We start from the raw sequence: 7500 nt of genomic DNA, 5'->3' as shown, positions 1-7500 counted from the left end.
AACAACAGAAAAAAAAAAAAAAAAATAAAGATAATAATCTGAAAGAACTGTTCAATGTTAAACTGATAAATAAAGTATGACAACTAAACAAACCAAATCAAACCAAAAAAAAACAAACAAAAAAAAAAGCAGAGACACACATTCACACACTGTATATTATATGACTATAGTGACCAGCAGTATGGTGTGTGTGTGTGTGTGTGTGTGTGTGTGTGTGTGCTCTTTATAATTATATTCTTTATATTCTACATTCAGTCTTATCAACATTCTTGCTTCATCCACACCCCACACCCACACCTGTATATATATATATATATATATATATATATATATATATATATATACTCTTTATAGTTATATTCTTTATATTCTACAATCAGTCTTATCAACAGTCTTGCTTCATCCACACCCCACACCTGTGTGCACATTCTCTCTGCCACTTGCCCATGTATAAAGGGCAGATAACAAGAAGCTGAAGAACATTTTTTTATAATGTTGCTGTGGTTTTCCATGACAATGCTGATATTCAGGAATACTTATGTTTAAAATCCGCCCCCTGCCCTGGCTTTAAAAAAAAAAAAGAAAAAAGAAAAAAGAGAAAGAGAGAGAGACAGAGAGAGAGAGAGAAAAGAGAAGAATTATCAACAAAACAATTTAAGCTGTAAATTTGTTTTTCCCTGGTCTTGCGGTGTCTTTCACACCTACGCTTCCACTCAAACTTCATATAGTTAATCACAGTTGAATAATATAAACAAAATACACATTAAAAAAAACCCCAACCAATAACAATGATAAACAGAACATAATTCATATACTGCACACATCGAGCCACAACAAACTGTGAATAATACTCAGCAGAAAAATAATCATATACATAATGAAGCCACAAAAACAAAAAAACAAAGTGATGTGTTATCAGAACACCTCTCTTTTTTTTTTCTTTTTTTTTTTCCTTTTCCTGTTTTGAAAAGCTTTCTTGTCCAAAATGTATGATGAAGCCACAAGAACAAAAACAAACTGAAGTTTACGTCAATTTCAACTCGCAATACAAATAACGTGTTATCAAAACACCTCTTTTTTTTTTTCTTTTTTTCCCCGCTTTCTTGTCCAAAATATATGATGAAGCCACAAGAACAAAAAACAAACTGAAGTTTATGTCACTTTCAACTCACAATACAAGTGATGTGTTATCAGAACATCTCTCTTTTTTCTTTTTTTTTTTCCTTTTTTGAAAAGCTTGCTTGTCCAAAATGTATGATGAAGCCACAAGAACAAAAACAAACTGAAGTTTATGTCAATTTCAACTCGCAATACAAATAATGTGTTATCAAAACACCTCTCTTTTTTTTTCTTTTTTTTTCCCCGCTTTCTTGTCCAAAATATATGATGAAGCCACAAGAACAAAAACCAAACTGAAGTTTATGTCACTTTCAACTCACAATACAAGTGATGTGTTATCAGAACATCTCTCTCTTTTTTTTTTCTTTTCCTTTTTTGAAAAGCTTTCTTGTCCAAAATATATGATGAAGCCACAAAAACAAAAACAAACTGAAGTTTATGTCAATTTCAACTCGCAATACAAATAACGTGTTATCAAAACACCTCTTTTTTTTTTCTTTCTTTTTTCCCCGCTTTCTTGTCCAAAATATATGATGAAGCCACAAGAACAAAAAACAAACTGAAGTTTATGTCACTTTTAACTCACAATACACAGTGATGTGTTATCAAAACACCTCTCTTTTTTTTTCTTTTTTTTTTCCGCTTTCTTGTCCAAAATATATGATGAAGCCACAAGAACAAAAACAAACTGAAGTTTATGTCACTTTTAACTCACAATACACAGTGATGTGTTATCAGAACATCTCTCTTTTTTTTTCTTTTCCTTTTTTGAAAAGCTTTCTTGTCCAAAATATATGATGAAGCCACAAAAACAAACTGAAGTTTATGTCAATTTCAACTTGCAATACAAATAACGTGTTATCAAAACACCTCTTTTTTTTTCTCTTTTTTTTTTTTCCTCCGCTTTCTTGTCCAAAATATATGATGAAGCCACAAAAACAAAAACAAACTGAAGTTTATGTCAATTTCAACTCGCAATACAAATAACATGTTATCAAAACACCTCTCCTTTTTTTTCTTTTTTTTTTTCGGTTTCTTGTCCAAAATATATGATGAAGCCACAAGAACAAAAAACAAACTGAAGTTTATGTCACTTTTAACTCACAATACACAGTGATGTGTTATCAGAACATCTCTCTTTTTTTTTCTTTTCCTTTTTTGAAAAGCTTTCTTGTCCAAAATATATGGTGAAGCCACAAGAACAAAAACAAACTGAAGTTTATGTCACTTTTAACTCACAATACACAGTGATGTGTTATCAGAACATCTCTCTTTTTTTTTCTTTTCCTTTTTTGAAAAGCTTTCTTGTCCAAAATATATGATGAAGCCACAAAAACAAAAACAAAAAACTGAAGTTTATGTCAATTTCAACTTGCAATACAAATAACGTGTTATCAAAACACCTCTTTTTTCAACTTCAACTCGCAATACAAACAACGTGTTATCAAAACACCTCTTTTTTTTCCGCTTTCTTGTCCAAAATATATGATGAAGCCACAAGAACAAAAACAAACTGAAGTTTATGTCAATTTCAACTCACAATACAAGCGATGTGAATTATTACAAACAGCTAAATTTTTTTTCTTGCTTTCTTGGTGAAAATATGTGATGAAACCACAAGAACAAAAATAAACTGACGTTTATGTCAGTCTCAACTCACAATTCAAGTGATGTGAGCTTTCAAAACAACTGAATCTTTTTCTTGCTATCTTGGTCAAATCATTTGTGTGATTTCTTCCAAAAGCGACCTCACAAAGCTGACACTTCAACTACGTCACAGAAATAATGCAATAATTCTGTAATGTAAATACTGCAACATTGACGTGCTCCTCCAAACATGCACATGGATATGCTGGATAACAATATGATAACACACCAAATCCACATTGCATTTCTATTTTCTTATTTAAAAAAGACAAACAACAACAACAACAAAACAACCAAAAACAAAACAAAGTGAAAACAACACAACAATAACTTACAAAGTCAACATCTTGACTTGTTAAATAGAATGAATTCTACATGATAAATACTGCAGCTTATAGCTTATTTGAGTGTGCTTGTTCAAATAAGCTAAGGTCACATAGCACACTAAAAACAACAAACAAACAAAATCATTAAAAAAAAATTTTTTAAGTCAAATTCTTCATCCAATTATCATAAATTATATAAATAGTGCTGTGTATTCAAAAGAAATTCACATTATGTGCTGTGCTGATTACATAAACATCAAACACACACCATAAACAATAAAACATAAACAACAAAACCCCAAACATCTTGGACCATGATAAAGTGTTGGTCCTGTTCAAAACAGTTAACAGCAGTTGTGGTGGCTAAACTCATAGTGCACCGTACCCCAAACCAGTAAAATCCACTCGTCTAAGATGATGATAATTGATATCTCTAACCTCCACAGCACTCAATAAATGGATTAAAACATCACAGATATCAGTATAGTTAAAATACCACCACCCCCTAACCCCCCCTCCCCCCAAAAACCAAAACCAAAAACAAAAAAACACATTGATATTCTTTATTTTACAAATGTGTCAATGTACACTATTTTTTTTTTCTAGGAAAATGCATTCATGTGAAAAAGAATTATTGGTCTCATCTGTATAAAAACATACTTGGTCGCAATTTAAAACATATATATATATATCCAAACAAAAATCATCTTGTAGACCCATCTGGATAGAATAATGCAGAAATACATGAACAACCAATGTTATTTGTTTAATAAAAAAAAAAAACAGACCCACAACCCTATCCACTCCTGCAAGAATACAGTCATGAGCACACACAACCACACATGACTCTTATATTTCTCATCATGTAAAATACTAATATATGTAATAATTACACATGACTTTTTATTGTTAACACCATCAGATCCCTATTTCAGAAGTGTAAGCATCATTCTGCACATTAAATATATAATAAGAGAAAGGAAGAGAGAGAGAGAGAGAGAGAGAGAGAGAGAGAGAGAGAGAGTACAGAGATGGTAAAAAGCTCATATTAAGTCAACAACTGCCATCTGAAAATATGTTCATTTGCTTGCTGAATGTAGCAATAACAAAACTGTCCTAGTTTAAACAATGTAATTGAATTTATGGATATACAAAACAAATGCACAATTTGGATGTGTGCTTTTATGACGACTACTACCTCAATATAACAGTCACAGTTTATGTGCTCAGCACTTTTTATGGCTTTCACTCACATAGGTTAATAAACACAGTAAATGGACAGATATGAACGGGGAGTTTGAAGGTATTATGCATTACTAGAAATCCAGTTATAACAGTCAGCGGTATTGAGTTTCTGGGTGTCTCCTTGTTCAATGAACCATATGCAAATAGTGTAAATATGCATCATTTTGTATGTGTTTGGGGGAGGGAGGGAGAAGGGAGGAAGGTGTGTGTGTGTGTGTGTGTGTGTGTGTGTGTGTGTGTGTGTGTGTGTGTGTGAGAGAGAGAGTGTGTGTGTGTGTGTGTGTGTGAGTGTGTGTGTGAGTGTGTGTGTGTGTGTGTGTGTGTGTGTGTGTGTGTGTGTGTGAGTGTGAGTGTGAGTGTGTGTGTGTGTGTGTGTGAACTTACAATGTCACTGCCTACTACAAACAAACAGCAGGTTAACTATGACACATTCTGGCTTGCGTTTTACTACGTCCTGTGAATAAATACTGGTATGTAGTGTGTCAAAGTTTCACATGATAACATAAACCACATTCATAACAATCCATGGTAATCATATATATATATATATATTATAGTCAGTCGTGTCCAGCTATGACCATCAGAACAGCAGAGGAAGCAAATGCTGCCCCAATTATTTGGGCAAGAATTTGATTATAGTGGAGAGTGTCTTGCCCAAGTTACATCTCCAGTCTCTCGGCCAAGAGGGTTTTAGGACAGTCGGCGATGGGATGGTTCCCAGCTGAAAGGCCAGCTAGCCCCCCAAGGCTGCAGCACTAAGAGTCAGTGCTATTTTGCCTCCTAGTTTGAGAGTCATAGTCCTTCTTCACAAAAGACTAAGCCATAAAGATTTCCCACTGCACTGGAGAAACCATTGATAAAACAGCTCTCACTTATATATGTATATATATATATATATATATATAGAGAGAGAGAGAGAGAGGGAGAGAGTATATAACAACATATATGTATATAAAGAGAGAGAGAGAGGGAGCGAGAGAGATGGATAGACAGATAGATAGACAGATAGAGATATAAGCTGCTGTTGTTCACTTCCTATCACCAACGAAATGGTATGAGAGCATTATGAGAATTAAAAAGCAAAAAAAAAAAACCAACAAAAAACAAGCAATCAAAACAGATTCTCAGCAGGTTTGGTCTTCAATTCAAAACAACAACATTTAAACAAACAACAACAACAACAACAAAGTTGTGTTATATTTCAATAGATATGTTGTGTTGATAACCAATATATACTACTTGTAAAACTGGCTGCATAATGACCAAAATAAAAGTGTAAACAAAAATGTTTCTAAGCTCCCAACAAAATGGTATTGACAGTGGGGAAAATACATATAATATATATTATAATATATATATATATATATATTAACAGCATTGTGGAGATATGATCATAAAAGATGTTTCCTAGTCTTAAAGGCAATTTGGTGTTAAAAAACAAAAAGCAAAAAAAAAACAAAAAAAACAATGCTCAAAAGAGCAAAAGTTATGCCACTTATTTATTGTTTAATATTTAATAGCTCTCTCTCTCTGCTCCATTCAAATACGATTTATTTTTTTTTAATATTCATAACAAAAAAACACCAAAAAAAATCCCAATCAGTTGTCTACGATATATATATCTGTGATGCCTTTTCATTATCCTGAAAAAGCATGCATAAATAAATCATACTGTCGTTCTTTCTCTTGATCCAGTTGTCCGCAGTCAGTATAAAACAACAATCTATACACATACATGTATATAAAACAGCAATTCCACACTTCACCTTCAATTCAAATCCAAAAGGGCAACACCATTTTCTCTTCTCAAACAGCTTATTGCCAACAGGGCAACCCTTGCAATTCAACTCTCTTTTTTTCTTCTCTTTTTTAGGGGGAATATTGTGTCTGACAACTGCCATGTCTACTGGTCTTCAAGCATCATTAACTCAGTGACCGGAGAAGAACGACTAACAACTTGAAGAAGCCAAGCTGGTGTGTAGACGTCTCCCCCTAAACCATCGAACCATGCAGGCAAAATGATCCTCTTTGATCTCAGCACTTGTGAAAGCTGGGTTAACGCTACATTAAACCACGATACAGATTTAAGCCCTGGATATCATACGTCATTGAAATCTTATCTGATGATACATGCTCCTCGGAGCTTCCCTGACAGCCAGTCTTCAACAACATATTCAGGGAGATTCACGCATGGTCGCTACAACCCTTTGGTGTGAAACCCTTTGCTGTCGGGCGTTTTGAAATGCATTCAGCGACGGGCGCCATAGCCGAATGGTTAAAGCGTTGGACTTTCGATCTGAGGGTCCCGGGTTCGAATCACAGTGACGGCGCCTGGTGGGTAAAGGGTGGAGATTTTTACGATCTCCCAGGTCAACATATGTGCAGACCTGCTTAGTGCCTGAACCCCCTTCGTGTGTATACGCAAGCATAAGATCAAATACGCACGTTAAAGATCCTGTAATCCATGTCAGCGTTTGGTGGGTTATGGAAACAAGAACATACCCAGCATGCACACCCCCGAAAACAGAGTATGGCTGCCTACACGGCGGGGTAAAAACAGTCATACACGTAAAAACCCACTCGGTGTACATACGAGTGAACGCAGAAGAAGAATACGTCATTGAAATCTTATCTGATGAAACATGCTCTTCGGAGCTTCCCTGACAGCCAGTCTTCAACAACATATTCAGGGAGATTCACGCATGGTCGCTACAACCCTTTGGTGTGAAACCCTTTGCTGTCGGGCGTTTTGAAATGCATTCAGCCAATGTACTGGAGTGCTTGTGACCTGATCGTAAACTGATACAGTTCTTTTTTATTTTCAATGAAGGAAAATGATTACAATTTCTGAATTGCTACCCATTTTCTCTTCCTTCCATGAAAAGAGCTGTTGGAGTTTCAGTGATATTGTATTTCTCTTTTTGTCAAACAGATTTCTCTGTGCGAAATTCAGGCTGCTCTCCCTACGGAGAGTGCGTCGCTACACTACAGCGCCACCCTTTTTTTTTTTCGCATTTTTTCCTGTGTGCAGTTTTATTTGTTTTTCCTATCAAAGTGGATTTTTCTACAGAATTTTGAAAGGAACAACCCTTTTGTTGCCGTGGGTTCTTTTACGTGCACTAAGTGCATGCCGCACACGGGACCTCGGTTTATCGTCTCATCC

Source organism: Babylonia areolata, chromosome 21, assembly GCF_041734735.1.
Source record: "Babylonia areolata isolate BAREFJ2019XMU chromosome 21, ASM4173473v1, whole genome shotgun sequence".
Classification (NCBI taxonomy): domain Eukaryota; kingdom Metazoa; phylum Mollusca; class Gastropoda; order Neogastropoda; family Buccinidae; genus Babylonia; species Babylonia areolata.
This window is presented reverse-complemented; position numbering follows the sequence as displayed.